Source organism: Notechis scutatus, chromosome 4 (genome assembly GCF_049901735.1).
Source record: "Notechis scutatus isolate UNSWTSFEM ecotype Mainland chromosome 4, rNotScu1.2, whole genome shotgun sequence".
In the NCBI taxonomy this organism is placed as follows: domain Eukaryota; kingdom Metazoa; phylum Chordata; class Lepidosauria; order Squamata; family Elapidae; genus Notechis; species Notechis scutatus.
The window spans coordinates 103,573,396-103,589,900 of NC_142012.1; positions in this window are offsets into that span (position 1 = coordinate 103,573,396).

Here is a 16,505-nt window from a genome sequence, read left to right on the forward strand (position 1 = left end):
AGTGTTTGGAAGAAGATTGTCGAGGAGAGAGGAAGGCGGTGGGATCTTTAAGAAGCTCGGGAGTGGATTGCCATCTGGGATCAGCGCCTGAGAAGACTAGAAGACTAGGGGAGAACTACAGCTGCGAAGGAGGGCAGAGCGAGCTGCAGAGGGCGAGATAGTGACGCACTGACTTTTATATGTAAGGTCCTCTTCCTTATAGCTACACTGCCTACAAAACTGATTTCTAAAAGGGATCAATTTGAGGCGGACACTCAAAGTGATTGTGGACTGACAATTGCTGACAGAAAGGAAGAAGAGGGAAGAAGAAGAAGGAAGAGACAGACGGAATCCTGGTAAAGACTGGTAAAGACTGAATGCTGAGTGCTGACAGCAATTAGTCAGCACTTCCTCCCTCTGCTCCTTCGGTGCGCCCAGGAAGAAAGACTATAAGACTATAACACCAGCCCCAACTCAGACTTGTTTTTCTATGGAACTAATCCCACAGATACGTGTCTAGTGATTTCCTGAAATCTAAAAGACCCTTCTCTTCCTGCACCCTTTCTCTCTCCCTTTCTCTCTTAGTCTTTCCTTTCTCTCTATAACAATTATAAATATAGATGTAAAGGCAAACTGCTTATTATTGTTATTAGGGTTTACTGATTAGAGTCTTTTGAATATACAAAAATTTGAAGGTCTGTTAAATTGGGTTGACTTAGATTAACTGGAACCTTGAATATTAATTACATTATAGGACAAAGGTATATATAGAGTGAGAAATTTTAGAGTTGTTTGTTAGCTGTAAATAAGTTTGATTTGATATGATATTGATTTATTAGGGGTTAAATATAATTAATGAATTTTGGTATATGAACTTAGTATAGAGAACAATATATAATACTTAATATATAATATTTGATAATATTCTATTTATAGTATGTGATAACACTTTATTGAATTGGAATTTAAATTGCCTAAGCGACAAATTGGGTCAAGAAAGAGATCTAAAATAACTTGGTGTGTAAGCTTAGTAAATAGACTTGCAATCACATTTAAAGGGCTATTACATCGAATGGTGATTTGGGAAAATATTCTTAACATTATCCAATTGCAAAAACAAATCTTATCAGAGATGACTTCCACAACAACCACGGCCCTGAAAACGGGAAGGAAGAACACCCAGACCTTGGCGACAACTTTGGCAACTGCCTCCCAACAACGCAGAAAACTATAGAAGAGACCTTGACAGGAGAAAAACAACCGACCGTCACTAATGCCAATCTGCAAGCGACACTATTATCCCTGCAAGAGTCAATGTCTAGAATGCAGGAGATTATGATTAGGAATCACAATGAGACCAGAGCCGATATTAGCGAACTGAAGGAAGAAATGGGGAAATTAAAAGAGGAGATGAGAGCAGATATACAAAAAGTCGAAGATAAGGTGGGGACAATGCAATTGGCTATGGAAAGAACTGAAATAAAAATAAAAGAAATAGAGAGGAGGACAGAACGAGTGGAGAGGAACCTAGAAAGGACTGAAGAAGGCTTTAAAAGTGTTAATAGAGAAATGGAAGATTCCTTGGTCCAACTTGAGATGGACAGAGCAGCAGCATACCTAAGGTTCCAAAACGTGGAGGAATCCAAAAATGAAGAACTAGCGCAATTAATGGCAGGTTTGTTGGCTGATCTAGTTGGAAAAGAAAAAGATGACTTACTCAAAGAATTCGACGAAGTCTATAGGGTGAATACCAGTTACGCAAGGCGTCACAAGTGCCCAAGGGAGATCCATATCCGCTTTTCAAGAAGATGCGTGAGAGACCTAATACTTAGAATGGCCAGAGATGAGAGAGTATTATATATGGGCAAAGAGATCATAGTTCTCAAGCAGATTCCAAGAAAAGTGAGGGCCTTAAGGCAAGAATATAAATTTTTAGCTAACCACTTAAATAAAAAGAAATTTCATTTAAATGGCAAATTCCAGAAGGGATGCTAATATGGTGGAAGGGAAGAAAAATTAAAATAGATTCAATAGAACAAGCACAAGACTTTCTAGAACAGCTAACAACCACGGAGGATCAACACACTAAGGAGGAAACCCAAAGGAACATGCAGGAAGATCGGAACCGCCATAGGAACAAGGAAGAAAGACTCGTCCAAACTCAAGGAAAAGACAACTTACAACAAGAAAGAGTAGAAACATCCCCATACCTCCTACAAGAAGAGAGCCATATAATTACGAGACAAAAAGCGAGGCAGACTTAAGTAAATGGAGGAAGGAAGTAAAATCCTTTCCATCAACATAAACGGCCTAAATTCAAGAGCTAAAAGGAAGAGGATTCTAAATAAACTAATAAAACAAAACGTTGATATAGTTTGCATACAAGAAACACACATTAGGAAAAGTGAGGAGAAATTTCTAGATTGTCCGAAACTGGGAAAATTATTCACAGCACCAGCAGATGAGCACAAAAAGAAAGGTATTGCAATATATGTGAGAGATGATTTAAAAGCGGAGTTAATCTGGGCGGATCCTGAAGGAAGAACCCTGGTGGTACAAACTTCGATTAATGGCATTACATTTTTACTGGTAGTAATCTATGCCCCAAATGATGATCAAGGTAAATTTTTCAAACATCTTCACCAAAAAATAATAGATTTCGGAAATGGCAATATTTTGCTGACTACCGGAAGGATCATAGTAACATGAGTAAGAATAAAAAAGGAAAAAGAGAATTTTCGAAGCCATGTAAGGATATGATGTACGAACTGAATCTGGTAGATATTTGGAGAAAACTAAACCCCAAAAAAGAACAGTTTACCTTTTACTCTAACCCACACAAAATTTGGACAAGAATAGATATGGCTTGGATAAATGGTGAATTAATTAATGAAATCAAAGATAGCGAAATCTTACCAAACGACTGGGCTGATCACAACCCAATTCAAATAACCTGGAGAGGTAGAAGAAAACCAAAAAGAAGATGGACTCTTAACACTCACTTAATAAAAGAAGAAGAATACACTCATAAATTGAAAGAAGAACTGAACTTCTTCTTAAAAGAAAATAATAATGAACTAACTTCGAAACAAAATATATGGGATACAATGAAGGCATTTATAAGAGGAACAACTATCTCTTACAATGCTATGAGAAATAAAAGAAAGTATGCCCAACAAAGTAACTTACAACAAGAAATTAAGGATTTAGAAACCCAACTACAAAAGAACCCCAAAAATCAAAGAATACAGAATCAGTTAATAACAACTAAACACAATCTAAATTTATTGGAACAAGAAAAATTGGAGAGTAGTCTGAAAATGACTAAACAAATTTATTTTGAGCACGCAAACAAGCCAGGGAGATGGTTAGCCCACAAACTTAAGAAAATGAAAGAAAAAGATTGATACACCAATTAATGGACGAGAGGGCAATTTGCAAGAGGAGATAGAGAAGAAAAAAGAGATCACTTTTAAATACTTCAGGAAATTATACAAAAAGGAAGACGCGTTTGTGAGGACAAAATAATGAAATATCTAGAGGAAGCGAACGAAAAAGCAATTGGAGAGGAAGAGATAGAATTATTAAACAAAAAATATAACATGGTCCGAACTGAAGTCAGCAATAGAGAAGCAAAGTAACAATAAAGCGCCAGGACCGGACGGGATACCTGTAGAACTTTACAAAACAATCATAGAACAAATTGGACCACTGATGCTGGAAGTATTCAATGAGGTACTCCTAGCAGCCAAGATGCCGGACTCGTGGAGGGGAGCCTTAATTTCGCTGATCCCGAAGGAGGACCTAGACCATAGACTTATTAATAATTATAGACCAATCTCGCTCCTGAATGCAGATTACAAACTATTCTCTTCTATAATAGCTAATAGACTAAAACAGGTTCTAAACACACATATTCATGAAGATCAAAATGGATTTCTCCCATTTCGACAAATTAAGAATAATCTAAGAACAGTGATAGACATTTCAGAATACTATGAAGCCCATCCGGAAAAACAATTTGCATTTATGTTTTTGGACGCTGAAAAAGCATTCGACAATTTAAATTGGCATTTTTAATTCAAAAATATACAATATGAACCTCGGCACTAGATTCGAAACGTCGTCACTACAATTTACCATACTCAACAGGCAAATATTCTAATAAATGGGGAACAAACTGACCCGATAAAAATAGAAAAAGGGGTTAGACAGGGTTGCCCTCTCTCTCCTCTGCTTTTCATATTCGCCTAGAATCTCTTTTGACGTATATTAGGCAAAATTCGAGAATTAGAGGACTGAGGATTAAATCAGAAGAGTACTTCGCTGATGATTTGGTTTTTTTTCTGGAGGAGCCTATAGAAAAAGGACATAACTTATTAGAAGAACTAGAACGATTTGGAGAAGTCGCAGGATTTAAAATTAATAGGGGTAAAACGAAATTAATGTCTAAAAATTTAACAGGAGACCAGAATAAAGAACTAGAGACAATAATGGGAATACAGGTGACAAAAAAAATTAAATACTTAGGAATTTGGCTTACTCCACAAAGCAAATCATTAAAAGAAAACAACTATGACAAACTTCTCCAACAATCCAAGAAAGATTTAGATTCCTGGAGTACATTACAACTTTCCTTATTGGGCAGGATTGCTCTGATTAAGATGAATATTCTGCCAAAATTTCTATATCTATGCCAGACAATTCCAATCAAATTAAATAAAAAATTGTTTATGGAATTAAACAAGATAACACTGAAATTTATTTGGCAGGGGAAAAAAGCTAGGATTAATGTAAAAGCCCTACAAGATTTGAAAAGCAGAGGAGGGTTAGGCCTGCCAAACTGGGAAGTATATTACAAGGCAGCCACCCTACTATGGATAAAGGAATGGGTGAATTTAACTAACAAAAGAACACTAATATTAGAAGGCCACGATATGCAGAAAGGATGGCATGCCTTTCTGTGGGAAACTGGGAAACCCAGGCAATCATATTTCCATAGGCATCTTATCAGGGACTCTCTATTAACCAATTGGAAAAAGTACGTAAAAAACTTTATCTAAAAATACCGATTTGGCTATCTCCAATGGAAGCGATAGTACACCCTAATAATTTGGATATAACTAAAATGATTAAGTACGAAAATTTATTAGACCCACAAGGAAAATTGAAAACCCGACAAGAATTACAAGAGCGAGGATTTAAAATTGATCAGTGGGTGTACCTTCAAATTCATAGTAGATATAAACAAGATATTAAGGAATTTGGAATCTACAATAAATTACAGACTTTAGACAAAATTCTATTAGGACCGAGCAAAAAAAATATATCTAAATTTTACAAACATTTATTAGAAACTGAATTAGAACAAGAAATTGTCAAAGGAAATATGATTGCGTGGAGCAGAAACGTGGGACGGAGCATTACGCTAGCAGAATGGGAAAGGATCTGGAACAGGAACATTAAGATCACGAAATCAGCAGCTTATAAAGAAAACGCATATAAAATGTTTTATAGATGGCACCTGCCCCCTTCGAGATTGGCGAAGATGCACCCCAACATGAGCCCCAATTGTTGGAAATGTCAAAGCATAGAAGGTACCTTCTTCCATTTGTGGTGGTCGTGCAAGGAAACCCAGAAGTACTGGCAAAAAATTAGGCGCTGGCTAGAGGAAATAACCAAGGAACAAATAGAGTACAAACCAGAGTCCTTCCCTCTAGGAATTTTCGATAAACAAATACCCAAAAAATCGAAGTATATTGTAATTCATATCTTAACCGCAGCCAGACTGGCATTTGCCCAGTGCTGGAAATTATCTTCCATTCCCTCTGAACATATGGTTATTCAGAAAATTTTACAATGCGCCGAAATGGACAAACTAACCCAAGCACTAAAAAATAAAGAATCCTCATCATATTACAATAATTGGAATCCTTTGTATAATTGGCTAAACCAAAGATAGATCATCTCTAGGAAAATTATGGCCGAGGGCCTCCGAAGCAGAGATAAAGAAAAGCACCGTCGATGATACTTTTGAAGAAGAAAGGATCTTACAGACAGTCACAAAATATGGTTTTATTTTAACTGTTTTCCCTACTCTATCTTTCCCCTCCCTTACTCTTCCCTTTCCTCTCTCTTAGGCTTTCCTCCCTCTCCCTCTTGGTCTATGCCAAGGCCTATTTTTCTTTTTGTTGTACATAATTTGTAGTTGTGTTGTTCTTTTAAAGGTAAAACTAATAAAGTATTTTTCCAAAAAAAAAAAAAAAAATCACTCAAGGCTCACATCAGCCTTATGCTGAGTTTGTAGAGGAACTTCAGAAAGCCATTCGGAGACAAATCTCGAATGAAGAAGCCTGTAAAGAGCTTCTGTTAAAACTGGCTGTTGAAAATGCAAATGAGGATTGCAAGAGGATTCTGCAGCCTCTATCTGCCCGAGGGGGGGCTTCCCTCTCGGACTATCCAAAGGCTTGCAGAATCGTGGGAACTGTCTCCTACAATATGGAGCATCTGGCCATGGCCTTGCAGCAAGCAAATTCTCAAAACAGGCCGGCCGGCAACTGTTTCAATTGTGGGAAGCCAGGCCATTTTAAAGCACAATGTAGAGCCAGGGACAATACACAAAACAACACCAAGCCTAAAACAATATGCCCAAGGTGCAAGAAAGGGTACCACTGGGCAAATCAGTGTCGCAGCAGCACTCCTCAGCCACAGGGAAACTAGAGGGGGGGCGATCAGCCAGCCCCGCTCCAAAGGCTGACTCCATATCTTTCCAACTAATTGCCTCAGAAGATATGGAGATTGACATTCCAGGCACTGTTTACTTTCTCCCCACATGCCTGAAAACGATCCCTCCTGCCATGACGCCCCTCATAATTTATCCCATCCGAGACCTCATGGCAAGGGGAATCATCGCTTCTCCGTTTCTGAGAGATTCTGATGACTTTTCATCAGTGGCCATGGCAGTAATTGGAAATACTCCCACCAAATTTAGCAAGGGAGAATTAGTAGCAACCGCTGTTCCGGTGCCTGTTAAAACAGCTGATGCATGGGCATTTACTGTCCATCAAACAGTGGAACAAGCCAGGCCTGTGTTACAATTCACAATCTGTAACAAAGTCTTTTCGGGTCTCTTAGATACTGGAGCTGATGTAAGTGTCATCCGAAAGGCTGAGTGGCCGGACGATTGGCTTTTGGAAACTGCCCCAGCCGTTCGGGAAGTGGGAGGAGTTCAGCACGCCCACCGTAGCAAACACTGGCTACCGGTGAGTTCCTCTGATATTTCTCACACTGCCTACCTCCAACCCTTGGTTCTTCCATTACATACTAACCTGTGGGGCCGTGATCTTATGTCTCAACTTAACACAAAACTCATTATTGATTAATGGAATCTTTTACTAGAACTCCTCTCCCTCCTCCCGCTTTCAGTGGAACGTCCTACCTCAAGGTATGCTCAATAGCCCCACCATGTGTCAACACTATGTAAATAATGTCTTGCTACCCTATCGTTCTGCTTTTCCACAATTTCTGGTGTACTTCATTTTCCCTCCTAGAAGGGAGAAGACAGGAGTGGGAAGCTGAGGACCATGATTGTTTGTTGCAAGTAGATCTGATGACAAAGGTGAGGGAGGATCTGGAAGAAACTCCTTTGAAGGAAGGAGAGAGATGGTTTGTGGATGGATCAAGCAGGGTTGAGGAAGGAAAGAGGAAATCAGGATTTGCAGTCGTGACAGGAGAAGGGGAGGTCATAGAAAAGGGCTTCCTTCCTTCTTCATGGTCTGCGCAGAAATGTGAGTTGTTAGGATTGGAAACCTGAGGAAAAAGAAAAAGATGAGTTGGAAAAAGAAGGATGTGTGCAAACTGAGAAGGGGTGAAGGTGGTTTCTGTGAATGCAATGAGGGGAATTCTGGAAAAGGTATATGTTTGAAAGTAAACAAGAAAGCAGCAAGGAAAAAAGAAATGGGAGGGCGACTCCTAGTGGGCTGGCCTTTCCAGAGAACACAGATTGATTTCACCAAATTACCAGAGAAGGCGGGGCAATACCAGCCCATTGCTTTTCTGAGCAAAACTCTGGAGCTGGTGGTGAGAGGATGGCCGGTGTGTGTGCAGGCTGTGGCTGCTACAGCTATGTTGGTGGTAGAGTGTACTTCATTTTCCTTCCTGAAAGCCGTTCTTGCAAAAGGAGGTTTGCATATAGCACCTGAAAATGTACAAGTACTAACTCCGTACGCATATCTGGGCTATAAAATGCTTTCAACTACTGCCTATCCTTCACTTCCCTCTCTGTCTCTACCTTCTCAACCCACTCTGGTTCAACTTCAGCAATATCTGGGGACCATAAACTGGGCCCGACCTTTCCTGTCTTTAACCACTGATATTCTTTCTCCATTGTTTGAAGCCCTTACTTGGGGGAAACAGCCTGCTGACATAATATCCTTGCAGCAACCTCAGCTTCAAGCAATAAATCAAATAGAAGAAAATATTCGAAAAATATGGGTAGATAGAGCTGTTGCCAATACTCCTCTAGATGTGGTCATTTTAGCCACCCCAAGGCTTATGACCGCAGCGGTAACTCAAAAGGACCAAAAACTCCACATCATAGAGTGGATCCATCTTTCCCATATGCCACGATGCTCCATCACTTCCAAATCAGCTCAATTGGCTCAATTGATCATAAAAGGCAGGAGCCGTGCAAAATTACTTATGGGAATAGATGTCTCCACACTTTTTATCCCTTTTTCGCTACAAATATGGGAATCTCTATTTCAAAACTCCCAGGAAATTCAGTTTGCCTTAGCCGACTGGCCTGGACTAGTTTCCTGCCACCCGCCCGCTGATCTACGTTTTCAAATCATTCGGACAATACCCATCTCTTTCTCCTCTCCCATCAGCAAAGGACCTTTGGTCAACGCCTTGACTATATTTGCTGATGGCAGTGGGGAAAGAGGGGCATGCGCTTGGCAAAGGAAGGGGGTGTGGCACACTAAAACCACCCCTGTGCAGACATCACCACAAAGGCCTGAACTTGCTGCAACCATATTAATACTCCAGAATTTTAACGAACCCCTCAACTTGATCCTAGACAGCCTATATGTTACTCAAATAGTCTCTACTATTCACGATTCTTATCTCTCTCCCGCTATTGATAAAAATCTTCTCTCTCTTTTTGTTACATTGCAACACCTTGTTGCACAACGCCAGCACCCACTCTTTGTAGCACACATTCGCAGCCACCAACCCTTCCCGGGAATCGTCCAGGAAGGCAATGATGTGGCTAATCAAGCGGCTGCAGGTATCATGACCTCACACACATTGACTCCTTGGGAGAGCCATTCATACTTCCATCAAACACCAAAGCTCTCATGAAACATTTCAACCTTACTATGGCCGAAGCCTCAGCCATTAGACAGCAGTGCCTCACCTGCAGTCAACAAGCCCATTCCATTCCCTTAGGGGTAAATCCCCGCAGATTGAAAGCCTGTGAAATATGGCAAATGGACGTTACTCAGTTTCCTCCGTTTGCCCCCTGGAAGTATCTGCATGTCACAATTGATACTTATTCAGGGTTCATAATGGCGACCCCGCAAAGAGGAGAAGCCTCCAAACATGTCATCAATCATTGCATTCTCACTTTTGCATCGTTGGGATGCCCAAATGAAATAAAAACAGATAATGGTCCTGCATATACTAGCACAGCCATGACAGAATTTTGCACTAAGTGGCAAATTACTCACAAATTTGGGATTCCTTATAACAGTCAAGGACAAGCCCTGGTAGAGAGAACCAACTTAACGCTAAAAACAGCGTTAGAACGACATTTGATCAAAGGGAAAAAAAACCTTGGCCTCCCGGCGATGCAAGACACTCTTAATCTCTGTCTTTATACCCTCAACTTCCTCAATCTCTCCGGCACCCCTGCCATGATGGCAGCGGAGCAACATTTTTCCTCCCCCCTTCCCCTGATTCTCCCAAACCACAGGTATACTACCGCCAACTGCCAGACCCTACTTGGAAGGGCCCTGCTGATCTCATCACCTGGGGTCGCGGCTACGCAGCTATCCAGCTTCCAGATCATGTCCTGTGGGTTCCTGGATGGCACGTCAGACCATACCACCCCAAGGTAGAAAAATCACCACCCGCAGACATACCAACATGATTCGTCTCATTGCCTTGCTGACCCTCTTCCTCCTTCTTGCTGCACATGCCTCCAAGGTCTCCATTCCATCTCGAGTGACGTACTTTACGCCAGGCACCCCCCTCCTTCTGACCTGCACCGCGTCTGGGGACATTTTCCCCCCTTATCTCAGATGGTCGACACTCCCTTAGCCATGGCTCCATATCTCCAGCAATGCTTCTTTCCAGATCAACACCTTTGAACACCCCCCCTTTCTACATCTGGTTAAGAGATCGCAGAACTCCGCCAGCGTGTCAGATGGCTGCACCCCCTGCCTGACCAAAACCACGCAAGCAGGCTTCATTCAACTAACTCTCATCTACCATACCCAACAACCGCAGAAGTGCCTTCCTACCAGAAAAATATGCCAAAAGATGAACTCAAAAACCATTTGCTACGATCCCAAGACGGCTGTACGTCTCAACGTTACCTTATGGGCGGGACTTCCAAGAGCCTCTGGCAGATCTGATCCTGAGGGGGAGGGAAAACTTTACTACCTAAACCACACCACCGTGCTCAAGGATGGTACTAACCCAATTGTTTTAACCTTTGATGTTTGTATTGCTTGTTCTAAACCAGGGGAGATTCATGCGGGTCGGCTGACTGGAAAACAACTTACGCCCACAATCATAAATATTTGTGTCCCACACCCATTATCTGGGCCATAGGGAACCCCAATCAGTGGATCCCTTGTGGAGGTTCCATCGAGTGCTCGGTTTGGTCTTGTGTCTGTGATTATACCGGGGGAGGGTACTCAGGTTGCAATCACCTATCACATTTCAAACGAATATCAGGGTCTACCACAGACAATAAGGTAGAAATCACCATCTCCAGACAACACCCTGCCTTGGATACTTATGGTATAGGGATTGATGGCACAGGGTCGGATCCAAACACTTACATTACCATAAAAACCGAAATCATATATGAAGGTAAGGAAACATCATTAGGCTGGTCGGTATATAATAATTTAAGGAAATAAGAAAAAGCCCCTGATACCAGTGTTATTGCAAAAAACTTATTCATGGATATGGCAGAAAAAATGGCAAAAGGTACATGGGATAACTCCTACCAGACTTGGACAGCACCTGACAATGCTACCACCACACCTGCCAAATTCAACACCTCCCTCCTCCCTTATCTCAATGACACAACATCTTCCCAAGACTGGACAGCCCCAAATAATATGCATTGGATTTGTGGTAACCTAGCCTATCCGTCCCTTCCAGCAGATTGGCAAGGATCATGTGTATTGGGGTGGATAAGACCTTCCTTTTTCCTCCTCCCGATCTCTATTAAGCAAGAGCTAGGCGTCCCTGTATATGATACATTATCCCGCAGGAAAAGAAACACCGATAATGCCTTTGCAGGCTTCCCCTGTCAATCAGAATATACATGGGATACCTGGAGCTCAGAAAGAATCGTCTGCACCTAAGACTTGGCTACTTGGGCCCAAGATGGGTCCTATGGGTATAGAACCCCCATATATATGATTAATAGAATTATTCGTTTACAAGCTGTTTTAGATTTAGCTGGCCAACGAATAGACAAGGCTCTAAACACTCTAGCAACTGCTACAGACAAATCACGCACAGCTGTCTACCAAAATCGCTTAGCTTTAGATTACATACTAGCCAAAGAAGGAGGGATGTGTGGTAGGTTCAATCTCACAAATTGTTGTCTTCAAATTGATAAAGTAGGCAAAGTAGTAGCACAATTAACAACTGAGATGCAACAATTAACCTATAATCCTAATCAAGTATGGCAAGGTATTGATTTTAAAAATATTTTTAGTTCCTGGTTCCCAAAACTACCAGGATTACAAGCTATAGTAGCTCTCATAGGTATGATTGCTGCAGGATGCGTTATTCTTCCATGTGTATTGCCAATTTTTATTCGCACTATCTCCAATAGTCTGTCTTTATTAGCTGAAAAGTGTGCCATTGCACAGGTTAATGCCCTCCGGGAAAAGGAACCTCTGTACAAAGTCATACCCTCAGAAGACCCTGATGCGTACGCTCGCACAGATTTTTGCATGGGCAATGACGAAGATCAGAAGAATTTTCTCCATATAAAACTAAAACAGAGGAGATGCAGTAATAAATCAGCTTCGGTACATACCAGGCCTCAAGGCCTCACGTAGGCTGAAAGTGTACCAGGAACAGAGAACATCAATCAACAAAACGTCATCATGGGCTAAAACTGGACTGCAAACGCTGATTTGCTACTTTGTACCCTCTAAACTGACCTTATGCACTGTAATTGGATGCAACTATGTGCCCACTAATATTTCTGCTCATGTAACATAATGATTGGATAGAATTCACCGCTTATGACGTATCACTATGTGTTTTTAATAAAAGAGCTTCCCGAACTTGTGATCGGGGCAGCTCACCCAAGATAGAGCCGGCCTGGTGTCTTTCTTGATGCATTCGACCACCCAGTGAGAAGCCTTCCTAATGTGGAGCAAAGCCGCAGTTTCCATAAATTATTATTAATTTATTATTCATATCTTTCATAAAGCTATGAATAATAATAAAACATTCCCATTGGCACCTCTTTTTTTTAACCCCTATTACTTATAAAAGATGCAAGGAAAGAGATGCTTCAGTTAGATTGTACCCCTTTTTCTAAAGGCAGCTGGTTTTCTGCTCTTCCTGCCTATAATGATGGGGTACCAGTTGATCATCCACCAGTTGATGCAAACAGCTGACAAGAGTTAGAAGAATCTTCACCTATCCATTTACACAAGGAATGTGCATCTTCCTGTATGAAGGCGGTTCAGTAGTGGGATTCAAAATTTTTTACTACCAGTTCTGTGGGTGTGGCTTGGTGGGCTTGGTGTGGCTTCGTGGGTGTGGCAGAGGAAGGATACTATAAAATCTCCTTTCCCTCCCCACCCCACTAACCTGCTTTCCAGTTCTGTTCTCCTGTGCAGGGCAACCAAAGAAGACCCAGCCAATCATCTGGGACTCAGGAGGCAGAGAATAGATGGGGCAGGGCCAGTCAGAAGTGGTATTTGCCAGTTCTCCGAATTACTCAAAATTTTCGCTACCAGTTCTCCAGAATTGGTCAGAACCTGCTGAATACCACCTCTGAATGAGTTACATTCTGGCCTAATAAGAGTTGGATTGAGCAGTGAGTGAGAACCCTCCTTCCTCTAGATGGGGCATTGACATACAGTAACAAGGTGAGGCATGTGAGACAATGGTGGCTTAGACCACGGGTGTCAAACTCCCGCCATCAAGTTGCCATCACACAACGTATCACGATGTTTTCCCCCTTCATGGAGCTGGGGTGAGTGTGGCCTATGTGTGACGGATCTGGTCTGTGGGCCACCAGTTTGACACCCCTGCTAGAGTCATACCCATGTATTAGAAATTGTCACCATATCAAGTCACCATACCAAAGGCCATACGTACATTTTAGGCAGGGGTGGGATTCAAATTTTTTAACAACCGGTTCTGTGGGTGTGGCTTAGGTGGTGGGCGTGTCTTGGTGGTCATGTGACTGGGTAGATATGGCTTGGTGGTCATGTTATTGGCTGGGTGTGGCCAACTCAATATCACTCACATTGAGGCACGCATCTCCTCGCCTGGCCTCTCATGACTGTGGGGATGCTGCAACAGTCGTAAGTGTGAAAAATGGTCATAAGTCACTTTTTTCAGTGCCATTGTAACTTTGAATGGTCACTCCACACAAGCAAGATACCAGCAAAGGAGGGGGAAAAAAACTCCAGAGACGTTCCTGAGACAGGAAGTCTAGTCCTGCCAAGAATGTCATAAGGGTTAACGGAGAGGCAGTTTCTGTAAGCAACACCAGAATGTTTCCTTCCTGCCTTCCTTACAGGATTAGACCAGTAATTTCTTCTGACAACCGGTTCTCCAAACTGCTTAGAATGTTAACAACCGGTTCTAGCGAATAGGTGCGAACCTGTAGAATCCCACCCCTGATTTTAGGCACTTTTAAGGCAACATGCAAGCCAAGGAAAAACAAATTATCCTGAAGGCAGGTGTCCAATTACCAAATCAACACATCTGTGTTATCTCTAGACAAAAATGCTGCAGTCCATTTTATCCTGAGAGTCTATTGATCAAACAACCTCTCTGGGTGTGCTTCGCTCTCTCTTCCATATCCCACAGATGCTTTGAATGAAGGAAAATAAAAAAGAAAGAGATGAGCAAGGTAGGAAACCAATTTTTTAAATTCTCCAGGTGTTCCCAACATACCTACATTTCTTGCAGACAAGCAACTGCAGAAATCCAGTTGATACCATCGGCAGCCTGACTGTTATCATCTTTCAAAAAAAAAAAAAATAGATAACATTATTTGAAAAATGCTTGTTATTTCAGTTAAGAGTTTCAAGAAGGACCTTTAAAACTGCTCAAAGGTCAGGGTTTTAGTGTGCTCTGCTGCAGAGAGGTTTGAGTTGCATTTTTTAATGTGTTTATGCATTCCCAACCCCACTGCCATCTGCAATTAAGAAGTTTGGTTTGCAATAGCAATGTTGGTTCCTAAATTCAGAAATAGGTTACCAACAATGTCATTTTGCTTTGTTATCCGAGCTAGCTAGAGGAAGGCTGACAGCGCAAATACACATTTGCCTGTCCTAGTCCTAGAAATGGTAAAACCTCAGTTTAAGTCTTCCCCAGCCTGCAAGCAGGAACAGGATGTGAGTCCCATGATTCTGGCTCATGAACAGTTCAGATGAATTCATGGAAATAGACTAGAAGCAAAGTGAAACGAAGAGCTCTTGCTATTGTATTCATTCCATGCGCTGGAGGCAGGTTGTCTCTCTGAACTCTTGGTAGCTGCTTATGCAAATTTATGTACACTCCAGAAGAGCTAAAAACACAGTATCAATAATGAAAAGAAAATTGAAAGGCAATACATCTTAAAAGTATGTTATTAGGTTCTGAGAAAGTCAGCTCTTTACTGAGGAAGGCCAATCATTTGATAGTAAAGTAAAAGATGAAAGGGGACATGTGGCTGAGAGTACAATCATACAATAGATACACAGGTAGTCCTTGACTTATGACCACAATCAAGCCCAACATTTCCATTGCTAAACCCAGGCAGTTCTTAAGTGATTTGTATCCAATGTCATGATTGTTTTTGTCACAGTTGTTAAGTGAAGCAAATCCAGGTTCCGAATTTGCTTAAAATGCTATTTTTCATCTTTGACTTTTAAGAAATATGCTATACGTGTTGCAAGCTGTTTATCAGGATTTTCAAGTAATTCTTGTTTTATTTGACTCTCTTACAGGGTTTTATTTTACTTTTGCCATTTTAATCTAGAGTAGTGTTTCTCAACCTCCGCAACTTTAAGAAAAGATAGCTGGTGAATTCTGGGAGTTGAAGTTCGCACATCTTAAAGTTGTGGAGATTGAGAAATATTGCAATAAAGTATCGAGTAAATGGTCATTTTATTACAGTCCAAGAGCAGACTGTAAAAACAGCCAAGTACAATCTCAGATTACAACAAAATATCATTAATTAACACATGTATGTTGTCTGGTCTGAGGTTTATGTTTCAGGCGCACAATTTAGGAATCACATAAATTACTTCAGGGCACTTTTAGGAGTATATATCAAATTTTGCACTGCATCCTCATATTTCTTCTTCAAACTATCCACTATATTATTTGCATAAATTCATTCATTTGAAAAAATGTATATCATGGAAAAGTGTTTTTAAGGTACTCAGAAACTTAGTTTGATTGTCCTTTATTTTTGAATCTGAGCCAGGTTTAGCCGAAACACTCATCTGAACAAAGTTGTCTCCTCAAATGAAGGGAAAACCTTTGTTTTTCTCTGCTTGCTTGATTTTAGGTCCAGAATATATCTAGGGCAAGACATCATTGGCTAGTATATTCCAATGTTGTAAATCGAATAATCCTCGATTTACAACAGTTTGTTTAGCAGCCATTCAAAGTTACAATGGCACTGATTTATGACTATTTTTCACACTTATAACCTTTCCAGCATCTTCATGGTCATATGAACAAAATTCATATTTATGATGGTTAGGGTTAGAATAGAATTCTTTATAGAATAGTATTCTTTATTGGCCAAATATGATTGGACACACAAGGAATTTGTCTTGGTGCAAATGCTCTCAGTGTACATAAAAGAAAAGATACATTCATCAATAGTCAAGAATCAGAAGGTACAACACTTAATGATAGTCACAGGGTACAATAAGCAATCATATCATACTAGGAAATAGTCCATATAAATCGTAAGGATACAAGCGACAAAGTTACGGTCATACAGTCACAAGTGGGAGGGGATGGGTGATAAGGAGTGATGAGAAGATTAATAGTAATAATAATGCAACTATTTGTAAATAGTT